General features: G+C 35.3%; 1 protein-coding gene across 3 annotated transcripts in view; it reads left to right on the top strand.

Annotated features, from left to right (window-relative positions):
* LINGO2 (leucine rich repeat and Ig domain containing 2) overlaps positions 1–12,195 on the top strand; it is a 1,607,677-nt gene that overhangs the window by 1,138,592 nt on the left and 456,890 nt on the right. For all 3 annotated transcript variants that reach the window (XM_072612692.1, XM_072612700.1, XM_072612709.1), the window contains exon 5: positions 5,741–5,773. The gene's annotated coding sequence lies outside the window, so the exon portion shown is untranslated. The remainder of the gene's footprint in view (positions 1–5,740; positions 5,774–12,195) is intronic.

Genomic DNA, 12,195 nt, shown 5'->3' with positions numbered 1-12,195 from the left:
TATCATACCACCTAAATTTATAAAGAAAAGTATTGTGCTACAGTAGGTAGAAAGCTGTAATTTTACTGAGGAAGATATATATTCCAATCCCACCATGGACATTTATTAGTTCAGTGATCCTAGGCAGGCCACTTAACCTCTCTAGTTCTTGGCTCTGAAATAGGTTTGACCAAAACAAAACTTGCTGCTTGAACCAAAGGCCTACCATCTCAGAAGTTTCCAATCCCATTTTTATAGTGCTTCAAGGTTTATAAAATGCTGTAGAATCTTAGAAAAATATATCAACTCTGAAAGTCTTCATTATAGCAATCATACCAACCATTAGATAGAACAATACTCCTTTAACTGCTTCTTCCCATGCACTATCTCCAGAATTCTAAATCATTTCTCCTGCCACCAGGTTGATTATATGTTCCCCATAGCCTTAGAAACAATAAAAATAACAGAATAGTATTATTTTCCCTCCTTCTACATATGGGCCAACAGGAATCTTGCAACCTTCCCTCAGTCCAGATTTCCATCTTCACTGAGAGATCTATGCCCTGGATGAGAGGAAAACATTTAAAAAAGCATTCTGTGTAAAAGCATAGAATAATTCATTCCCAGAATTTCTCATTTATTGTGAAGAAAACACTTCTGTAAACTGTAAAGCCTATAAACAGAGAAACAGAGATGTGATGCTTATGTCACAGATAATTATATATCCTTATATTTACCATGAGCTGCATATGACATTATAAGAAAATTCTTGTACTCAAGGAGTCATTTGTAAGATCCTCTTTGACATAACAGTATCAGAAACAGTATCAGATCAGTCTGTTGATCTAAATACATCGTTCCCCTGTAATTAAGAGTTCCTCTGTCCCAGGCCCTAAGAAACAGACGTATCTAAGTAAGTTTGGTGTTGGTATGAGACAAGGAATCCCTAAACACAGTTAAAATCAACACCCCACAGATTAAGCCAAGCCTCTGTCCATACTTTCTTTAATTTTTTAGCTGCCATTTGGAATACACACAGATATAATGATTTACTTGTTTTGGGGAGCCTATTTAATTAAAATATAGATAGATATGTACATATGTCTGTATTTATGTGTTTATGTGGTTTGTATATTTTTTCCCTTAAAGATCACGTGTTATCCTCTTCCATACTGACCACTCTTTTCCTTTGCCTTTTAACTCTCACTGGCAGGAGGCAAAGTCAAAATACTACTTGCTCCCTATCTCTACTTCCATAACACTGCTTTTGTAATATTAGTCCATATATTAGGCCTATCTTTTGGAGCTCACGCTATCTAAATTTGACTTTATCCAAACAAGCAATGTGATATAGCAGGCAGAGTGCTGAACATAGGGTCAAGCAAAATCTGTGTCCAGATCTCATTAGACAGCTGTTCCTAAGTAGGTCTCTTCAACTCTTTGAACCTTGGTTTCTTCATCTGTAAAATTTGATAGGCTTTATGATCTTTTCCAGCTCCAAATTTATAATTTATAATTTTTAATTATCATTATCATCTGATTCCAAGGAATTTTGACTTCCTCAGTGATTTCAATATCTGCTTTATGATATTCTTCTCTACCCCAGTTTCTTCCATCATTCATTATGACTTCAACTGCCCATTCACCTTTGGCGTTCACCTGTCATTCCACTAAGCTGTAACAGGTACAGGGGTCACACCTCAGTAAAACCATCTCAGCAGAGGGGATAAACCAGGTTGAGTGTAAGTGACAGACCTCAAAGCCGTCGGTGAATTAGAGGGACATCTAACCCAAGTGTGTGAAGATTTCCCACAGAGGAATGGGTGGATGAGGACAATTTGTTCCAAAGAGCATTAAGGCAGTGAAATAGTTTGGTCAGACATCAAAGATGCCAAGATCATCCACAATTTCCCAGGCCACCACTGACATTCTGACTTTTGTCTTGCCACAAGACTTCAATGACTCTGGGGGGATGAGGCTGACAACTTTCTGTAACTCTGCCTCATTTAAATCTCCTTAATCTCTGTTCCTCTGAGACCTTTCTCTGCCCACTATTCCCTCGTTCATCCTCAATTGCTTTATTTTTACTAATATATTCCCCTTATGATTACAAACATAGGCTGGTTTTTATCATCCTTAAACTAACAAAAACTTCCCATTGTTTTTTGGTACATTCATCATATATCTTAAAGTTTTTTCACCATGAAACTAAAAGAACAGTTTTTATTTACTGTCACAACTTCCTCACCATCCATTTATTCTGAAACCCCAAAGAAATGAATTCTGTTCTCACCACAGTATTGAAACAACTCCTTTGAAGATCAGCAGTGACCTCCTAAAGGCTAACTGATGTGATCTGTTCTGTCATCATCCTTCTTGACCTTGCTGTAGCATTTGACATCATTGACCATTCCCTCCTAACTGATAATGTTTTCCTGCACATTTTGGTCATAAAGACTGCTTCAAATGGTATTTTACTGGACCAAAAATTTTCCTTACTGAATTTCATCCCATGTAAAGTCCTGATATTTATGGTTTAAAATTGTACCCCATTGTATTCCATTCTCCCATTCCATAGCTAATCATTAAAGAGTTGCTTTTTTGTAATAGTCATTTTGAAATATTTTCCAAGAAAATAGAATTCTTAAAAAATATTTTACTGCATGGCAAAGACCAAACTAAACTTAAGGCTCATTTGGTCAAACTAACCTAGAAATTTGTGCATATACATACATAATTTATAACAAATAAACCTGAGGTGACTGTATTTACAGAATGATTGGAAACAAAATAATGTAATCCTTTTATATTTAGGTAAGCACTTTTTTTCATTTAGAAAGACATAAAACATATTGGTTTAATAGTCCAACTACAATATAATTCCTGATATTACAAAAAAGATAAATCATTTTTCCCTGGAACCCTAAACAGAGTCATTAGTTTGTGTGCTCACTAGACAAAATAGGGTCATGGAGTTGTTTTATTTCAAGCAGTTCATCACAATGGCAGATTGGCTGATTCTACCAGAAATGGCAGGTTTTCTGCTACTTTCTTTTCATGAATCTCAAATGATTCCTTCTATATATGAGTGAGAGCTTCTCCATTTGAAGAGTTTGTAAAGGAAGCTGGGAAATCTCACAAATTCAAATGGACAGCTACCTGCACACTGCAAACAAAAGTAATGATTATGCCAGTCTATCCATCAGACCATAAATTTATTTCTGTTTCTGAAGTTGATTAATCCTGCACCAAGTGAAATTAAAGATTTCCAGGAACTTAAAGAATATAAATCCCAATGAACTGACTCCTGCATTTCTTACATGCGTATGAAATATGAGTACATATGTAAATTTTCATATACATATATATGAAAAATAGGAATATGTAAAAGAAATGCATGTACACATGAATGTATATTTGTATAGTTGGTGTATGTATGTGTATGTCCTTTAACTCAGTCAGTTCTTACCAGTATCCAGTGAACACTCTGTCACAAAAAAGACAAGTAAAAACCCAAAACAATGAGTGTATATGTATGTGTACACACACACACACACATATACATAAATATACATACACATTGACATGTACAAATATGATAATCTATCCTAGTAGCTCTCTCTGCTATGATTGAGGAAGATTATTTTATTATTTGTTTTTGAGACTTCCATTGGCTTCACAAATGCTAAGAATTTGACTTTTATTTATTTTTCTTCATTTTCATTACTTTTAGTAGTTTTTCTATATTGCTCTCTTGGTTCTGATTATTTTGATCTATATTAGGTATACAAGTTTTCTTATGTTTCTCTAAATTCCTCATGTTTGTCATTTCTTACTAATTCCATTACATACAGATTCCATAGTGGGGGGACAGGGTTTAATAGTTTCCTAATTAGTCAACTCGCGCTTTGTTTCTAGTTCTTTGCCATTACAAAGAGTACTTCTGTGAATATTTTGATATAAAATGGACCTTTGCCTCAAGCTTTTACTTTTTGTGGTATGTGGTCTATAGTGGTATCCATGGATCCAAAAATAGGACAGTTTAGTAATTTCCTTATTCCAAATTGGTATCCAGAACAGCTGGACCACATAATAGTTCCCCAAATAGTAAATCAATGTACTTATCTTCTCACAGCCTTTCCAATAGTAACACTTCCATATGTTGCCATCTGTATCAATTTATGTGGTATGAGATGAAACCTCCAAATTTTGGTTTGCGTTCCTCCTTCGAAAACTATTCAAATTCTTTGACGACTTGTTGTGTTCATCCTTCGTTGCCAAAGAAGACCGTGCCATCAGAGAAACGATGACATGACTTGCACTTGACTTTGTTCTGAGTGAGGGAGGGTTGTGCAGATCACCAGCCTCACTTTCTCCTACAGATCCATCTGAGTCCAGCAACCAGATAGTTCTTCACTTTGTGTTACACTCTTGTGTTGCTTTTCAGCATAACATTTATTGTTGATATTTGATACATTTTTTTTAACTTTTCTGCTATTTCTCTTCTAATTCCATATTCTTATAAGAATATATAGGAAGTTTTCCAAACTTTTGTAGTCAGAATTATTTATCTTATATCTTAATATGTCATATTCCTTATTTAGTCAAGCATTCTCCTTTGAGCTATAGTTCTGGGAGCTGCCTGATCTCACTCTTTTCTAATCTCTTTTCACTTTCATATTGGTTCCTGAGGATGCTGAAAAGATAGTTCCCAGGCAGCATTGCATTTCTTCTATTCATGTAACTGGGATTATTGCTCTCTGCTCACATGTTGGTGTTGTTTTTACTTACCGAATGTGAGATGTGAGAAGCAGATTGAGAATCACTAGTCTTGTTTAGGCACTACTCCCTACCAAATCATGGGGTACCACACAGCATGCAACATTACGCAGGAACTCACTTATGCTCAGCCTAGGGAAGTGGTGTCCATCTAATAACTGTAACATATAAACTTGGTTCAGATACTTCGATTTTGTTCAAAATACTAATCCTGGTGAGACACAGATTTTGACTGTGAGTTCTTGCTTAAATCTTTTACATAATAAAAGTTAAAGTAGTATGATCAGACCGAGATACCATTTAGGCTACTCAACAGCATGTATCCTCCTACATGCCAAAATCCTCAAAAAAAAAACAATGACTGAAAAATATTGGTTGGGTAATGCTGCATTATCATAATTACAATTTCCCTGAGAAAAGTAGTTTACTGTTTTAATATTCAGCAACATAATTATAATTTCCTTAAGTAATGTAGAACAACATAATTATCACTGTTTCCGTGACAGAGGAAATCTTTTTGGATGAAGGGAAAGGAAAAAAAGTAATCACAATAAGAAACCTTTTGTTCTATCACCTTTCTGAAATCGAGGTAAAGAACATTAAATTAATTGCCAAGCCCTCATATTTATCTCAAAGTAATAAAATTAGATGGCTAAAGATAGCCTCCTCCTGGTAGTTATATATGTGCTGAATACAAAACTGTTTTATACATTTTAATCTGGTTGATTTTTAACTTCATTGACTATTCCTCTTTATAGTATGTCAATTTTATGGCATTCTTAATTTCTGATCCACAAACTTCTCTTCAAAAAATCCATTTTAATATTTAATTCAGTTGTTGAACTGAATTAAATATAAGATTATTTTATAACTAAATTCTTCTTAATTTAATCATAAACTAAACCATAAGCTACCCTTTTACTGGCATTATTGCTTAGATTGGTTTCTACTAAAATTTCCTATTTTTCTTTCTCTTTTTTAGGTAAAGTGAATAAAACTGAATGCAAGCTCCAAGGTTTGTACATTTTACATTATGGAAATCTATAAGCAATTATAAAATGAGCATATTAGTAACTGCATAAGTATTTCTTGGGTAAACTATGATACCATAGGATTAAACTGTTAGCTCTGTTTTTGATGATAGGAAACTAATGCATAGATTAAATTCGTTCCTCAATCTTATAGTGTTAAAAGCTGCAAAACATCTAGGAAGATGAAGTACAGAAATATTGGACTTGGTTAATAAGATATCATTCGTGATTTTGGAGACAGCAGTTCAGTAGAATGCTTGGGACAGAAGACAAAGTTGAGGAAGATTAAAGAGTGAGTGGATACTTGCATAACAGAGCTGGCTATACTCTGTGTGTGTGTGTGTGTGTGTGTGTGTGTGTGTGTGTGTAGAGAGAGAGAGAGAGAGAAACAGAGACAGACAGAAAGTTAGTTAGTTTAGGGACATCCCTAGGCAAAAGTGGAAAATAATAAAAATATTTCTTTTGTCATTCATTTAACTATTCAGCAGCTATATAGTGTATAACTACAAGACACCATCTTGACTGTTCTCTCAATTAATTGCACTTTTTTTAAAAAAGTGTGACACTTTTCCTAACCAGATATCTAGTGTTTCTACTCAGGCCTGCCTATTCTGTCTCCAGATTCTTCATTTCTGCTATGTTTTCTGATGAACTTCTGTTGAAGTGATGATAATATGAAAATGAATACCAATAGATTAATTGGTATTTTTCTTAATTGGTATCTTTCTACTTAGCATAGAATAACTTTCAATAATATTTTGCTCTGGACAATTCCTTAAATCAAAGGTGTATCTCTAATGGTGGAAATAAACCAAAAGGAAAAGAGATTGGACCGAATTACTTCTCACTAAAGGAATATGTGAAGCTTTTCTTGAAATTATATAAGAATATCCTGTTTAATATTACGCTGAACATTATTGATTTGCAATAATGGTATTAATATTATAACGACTAATCTCAGTCTTGGGGAATAGATAGGGAAACATACATTCTTCCTCTAGGCAGAAAAGTGAAGGGGTACATGAACTGAATGTTTCATATGGTGATACTGTATCATTCAGTTTTACTCAAATAATTTTATTTGTTATAATTGAGGTGTCAGTGGTAGGAGAGGGGCAGTATCAAAAAAGGATAACAGACAAAAAGGAAATTTGAAAAATACTACTAATCATTACTATATAATAAACAAACATCATTGTATTGCTTGAGTACAAAGTTTAGTGTTGGATATTCTTGAAACCAATACTTTATTTAAAATTTACTTATTTATTTTTAGGTTTCAACATTCATTTCCACAAGATTTTGAATTACAAATATTCTCCCCATCTCTCCCCTCCCCCACCATAAGAAACATGCATTCTGATTATCTCTTACCCTAATTTGCCCTCCCTTTTATCAACCCTCCACCTTTTCTGAACCCCTTCCCCTCTATTGCCTCTCCTGTAGGGCAAGATAGATTTCTATACCCCATTGCCTGTAGGTCTTGCATGTAAAAAAAAAAAAAATTAGCATTCGTTTTTAAAAATTTGAATTCCAACTTCTCTCCCTTCCTCCTTCCTCATCCACCCCCACTGATAAGGCAAACAGTTTGATATAGACTACACATGTGCAGTCATGCAAAACACATCTATAAAAGTCATGTTGTGAAAATCATATTTTCCTCCAACCTATCCTACCCCATTTATTTTATTCTTTCTTTTGACCCTGTCCTTCCTTATACATGTTTTCTAATTACTCCCTCCTCCCATTTACCCTTCCTATCATGCCCCCCCTCCCACTTTCCTGTACAGTATGATAGATTTTCATACCCAATTGAATGTGCATGTTATTCCCTCCTTAACCCAAATTTGATGAGTAAGGTTCAATTTTTCCCTCTCACCTTTCCCCTCATCTCCTCCATTGTAAAAGGTATTTCTCGCCTCTTTTAAGTAAGATAATTTACTCCATTCTATTTCTCCCTTTCTCCTTCTCCCAATATATTCCTCTCTCACCCTTTAATTTTATATTTGTTAGATATCATCCCTTCATATTCAACTCACCCTGTACGCCTCCAACTACCCTGATACTGAGAAAACTCTCAAAGGTTACAAATATGAACTTTCTATCTAGGAATGTAAACAGTTCAATCTTATTAAGTCCTTTATGATTTCTCTTTGCTGTTTACCTTTTCATGCTTCTCTTGATTTTTGCATTTGAAAGTCAAATTTTTTATTCAGCTCTGGTCTTTACATCAAGAATGCTTGAAAGTCTTCTATTTTATTGAAGTTCCATTTTTTTCCCCTGAAGTATTTTACTCAGTTTTGCTGGGTAGGTGATTATCTCCTTTGACCTCTGGAATAGCATATTCCAAGCCCTCTGATCCTGTGGTTTAGAAGCTGCTAAATCTTGTGTTATCCTAATTATGTTTCCACAATACTTGAATTTTTTTCTCTGGCTGCTTACAATATTTTCTCCTTCACTTGGGAACTCTGGAATTTGGGTAAAATATTCCTGGGAGTTTTCCTTTTGGGATCTCTTTCAGGAGATGATAGATGGATTCTTTCCATTTCTATTTTACTCTCTGATTCTAGAAGATCAAGGCAGTTTCCCTTGATAGTTTTTTGAAAGATGATGTCCAGGCTATTTTTGATCATGGCTTTCAGGCAGTCCAATAATTTTTAAATTATCTCTCCTGGATCTTTTTTTCCAGGTCAGTTGTTTTTCCAATGAGATATTTCATATTGTCTTCTATTTTTCAGTCTTTTGGGTTTTGTTTTATAATTTCTTGATTTCTCAAAAAGTCATGAGTTTCCATTTATTTCATTCTAATTTTGAAGGAATCATTTTGTTCGGTGAGCTTTTGGACCTCCTTTTCCATTTGGTAAATTCTGCTTTTTAAGGCATTCCTCTCCTCCTTGGCTTTTTGGATCTTTTGGCTTTTTGGCATTTGAGTTATTCTATTTTTTAAGGTGTTATTTTATTAAGCATTTTTAGGTCTCCATTAGCAAATAGTGGACTCATTTTTCACGATTTTATTGCATCATTCTCATTTCTTTTCCAATTCTTTCCTCTACTTCTCTTACTTGACTTTCAAAATTCTTTTTGAGTTCTTCCATTTCCTGATACCAATTCATATTTTTCTTGGAGTCTTTGCACATAGGAGCTTTAACTTAGTTGTCTTCTTCTGGTTGTATATTTTGGTCTTCCTTGTCACCAAAGTAAGATTCTATAATCTGATTTTTTTTCTGGTTGTTGCTCATTTAACCAGTCAATTACTTGACTTTTAAGCTCTTTGTCAAGGTAGTTCTCTGTTTCCAGTGTGGGTGGGTGTGGTGTATGGTAAGCCACTCTATCCCCCCCACTCTATGCCTAAAGCTCCAGAAACAGCCACTGCCACTGCGCTTGCTGCTGCTGTGGCTGACACAGTCTCCTCTGTCCCCTCCACCACCCTGGCGCTGGGGCCAAACAACTCTACTCTCTCACACAGGTCTGACAGATTTTTTCCACTAACGTTTCAAGTTGTCCTCAACATTTTCAAGAAGTCTGGAAACCCCCACAGCTGTCAGTGATTCAGTCTTCCTAGGCTTACTCAGGCCCTGTCTGGGCCAGCATGGCCCATGCTAGACTGTGCTCTGCTCCTCGCCCAATGTGATAGATGCTTCTAGTCAACCTTCCATGCTGTCTTGGTCTGGAGATTTGCTTCACTTCATCATTCTGTGGGTTCTACAGCTCCAGAATTTTAGAGTCATTTTTACAGGCATTTGGCAAGATTTGTGGGAGAGCTCAAGTAAGTTCCAGCCCTTTCTCTGCCATCTTGGCTCCACCCCCAACCCAATACTCTTAAACTTCAGTTTCTTTCTCTTTTATTTTCTCAACAATAGAGCTCCTATGGACCTAATAATCTCAGCAATATCAGAGCCATGTGCTACTCTCTCTTTCATCTGCTGTAAGTGCTGTGATTGATAAACCTCTCTCTTGAGAGGTGGTTATAGAGCTCTTTTCAGTCAGGTTTCTTATCCAATAATTAGGAAGCTTTTAAAAATTTTTTTAGTAATTATTGTAGCCGGTACTTAAGAAGTTTTACTTGCATCCTGGTTTTAGCAGAGAATAACATCACTCCAGCTAATTCCAACTGAGACCAAGTATGTTCTTTGAATTCTTCTTTGATCTGTTTTGTTTTTACTCTTCTACTTTGCCCTCTACTGTTTCCCCTGAGCATTTCATTTTAACTGTTATATAACTTACGTTCAAAAGCCTATGACTGGTCCTTGAGCCTGACTATTAACTGGCTGAGGTAAATTTCCCTAGTATTCTTCAAATTAAAAAAAGAGAGACTGAACTATACTGTGATAAGGACCCGTTGTACCTCCTCTCATCAAGCCATTCTGTTTTATGTAACTGCCACACCTCATGATGGCTATCAAAGGCTCAAGAGCTATTGCCACCTTTTCTGCTCTTCCCTTACATTGACACATCACAACCTGGTTTCTTTAAGGTCTTCCTACTCTGGGATACCATGGCTTGTTGTGATTGCTTAGAGATATTGGGGGAGAGAAAATGGTGTTAATTTTGAAGACATGCACTTCCCAAGTGAGAAATATGAGCTAAAAAGTAGTTAGTGTTTATTGTTAACCTAACCAGCAAAGTATATACATTTGAGCAAGTAAACAGAGAATAGAGAAAATGATGGATTTTCTCTTTTACCAACACATAGTTCTTTTTCTCTGTGTGTTTGGGCGTGTGTGTGTGTGCGTGTATGTGTGTGTCTGTGTCTGTGCTTGTGTTTCTTTTCTCCCTTGTGTTCTTATAAAGTACAGTATGTTTCTTGTGACCAGGTCATTTGTGTATATATTTTTGGTATGAAAGATCCCACCCTATGGTATATAGTTGCCATTAAAGTAAAGTAATAGGAACTATTAGGACCATTGTTGCTTCAATGCTCCGGACTTCAGGGAAGAAAGGAAAAAAGCTGAATTTGATTTTAGAAATATAATAGAAGTCAGACAAGGATGCCAAACTGATGTTTTTAGAAACTTATTCCCATCACTCCAACTGCCATTAAAAAGAAACCTTTACTAAGTACTATACTAATTGACTAAACTAAGTTAAACATTGACTAAATACTAACACTAAATATATAATATATTTAAGGAACAATTATATGTATGAATGACACAAAGATAAAATTAAAAACAGCCTAGGTACTCAAGGACATCACATTCTATTCAGCAATAAACTACATCACAGATAAACAAAGACAAGGTAACATGAAGAACAAGAGAACACTAATTACTGGAGTAATCACTGAACTGAATCTTGAAGGATGCAGAGAGACAGATAGAAAGAGGAAATGAATTCTATACATAGAGGACAGCCAAAACTACTGCCATGCAAAGGATTTTTATTTTACTTTATTTAATCTCCATTTAACATCTAGTTCAAGAGGAATGGAAGTACCTTAAAGAAGATGGAATGTATTTTTATGGAATCCTAAATTGGAATTTCAAATTCCTTTCCCCTTGCAAATTATTACATAGTTAATTACTATAATAGTTAATATTATATTTCAGTTATATGAAAGGTTATATACTTTATTGTAATCTCATCTCAGACTCCATTTCATGTAAAAAAGTATTCTAGATATATTGAGAGTTTCAAACAACTAACTTGAAACACACGCTTGAAACACAACCATTTAATTAACTGGGGACTATTTCTATTGCCCAGTCTTACTGAGCTAGAAGCAACAGAGGGTAATAATCATCACTTTTATGCAGTGCCTGCTATGTACCAGGCAACATGCTAAGACCCTTCCAGTTATCATCTCATTCAATCCTTACAACAGGAGGTAGATGCTCTTATCTTCATTTTAGAAATGAGGAAACTGAGACAAACAGGGGTTAAGTAAATAGCCTGGCTATTTAGGGTGAGGGTTAGAATCGGATCGGAGGCATTTAGGGTTTAGGGTTTACATTAACCCCAACCCTAAATCCTAAATGCACTCAGAGTCATAGCAAATATGTGTGTGAGGCCACATTCGACCTCAGGTCTTCCGGACCCCAGGCCTGGTACTCTATGCACTGAGTGCTGGACTTGGATTCAAGAAAAGCAGCACTCAGGTCCTGCCTATGACACTTGCTATCTTTACAATCATGAGTAAGAAATTTTATATTTCTGTGCTTCAGTTGCCTCATTTGTAAACTGCAGATCTATCTGGTCCCTCCCTCTGTTTTGAGGCTCAATTGAGATAATATATAGATACATGCACATACACATACATGTGAAAGTATGTGTGTGTAATGCTTCATCAATATTTAAAGGCTCTATGCATGGCAGTTATTCTTAAAGCAAGAATCTTCTGTAATAGAAAATAGTGTCTTTCAAGAGTATTTAGCAGGCCATTCTTAAAGCATATTTACAAGGAGAG

This window comes from Notamacropus eugenii, chromosome 1 (genome assembly GCF_028372415.1).
Source record: "Notamacropus eugenii isolate mMacEug1 chromosome 1, mMacEug1.pri_v2, whole genome shotgun sequence".
Lineage (NCBI taxonomy): Eukaryota > Metazoa > Chordata > Mammalia > Diprotodontia > Macropodidae > Notamacropus > Notamacropus eugenii.
This window is presented reverse-complemented; position numbering and strand designations above follow the sequence as displayed.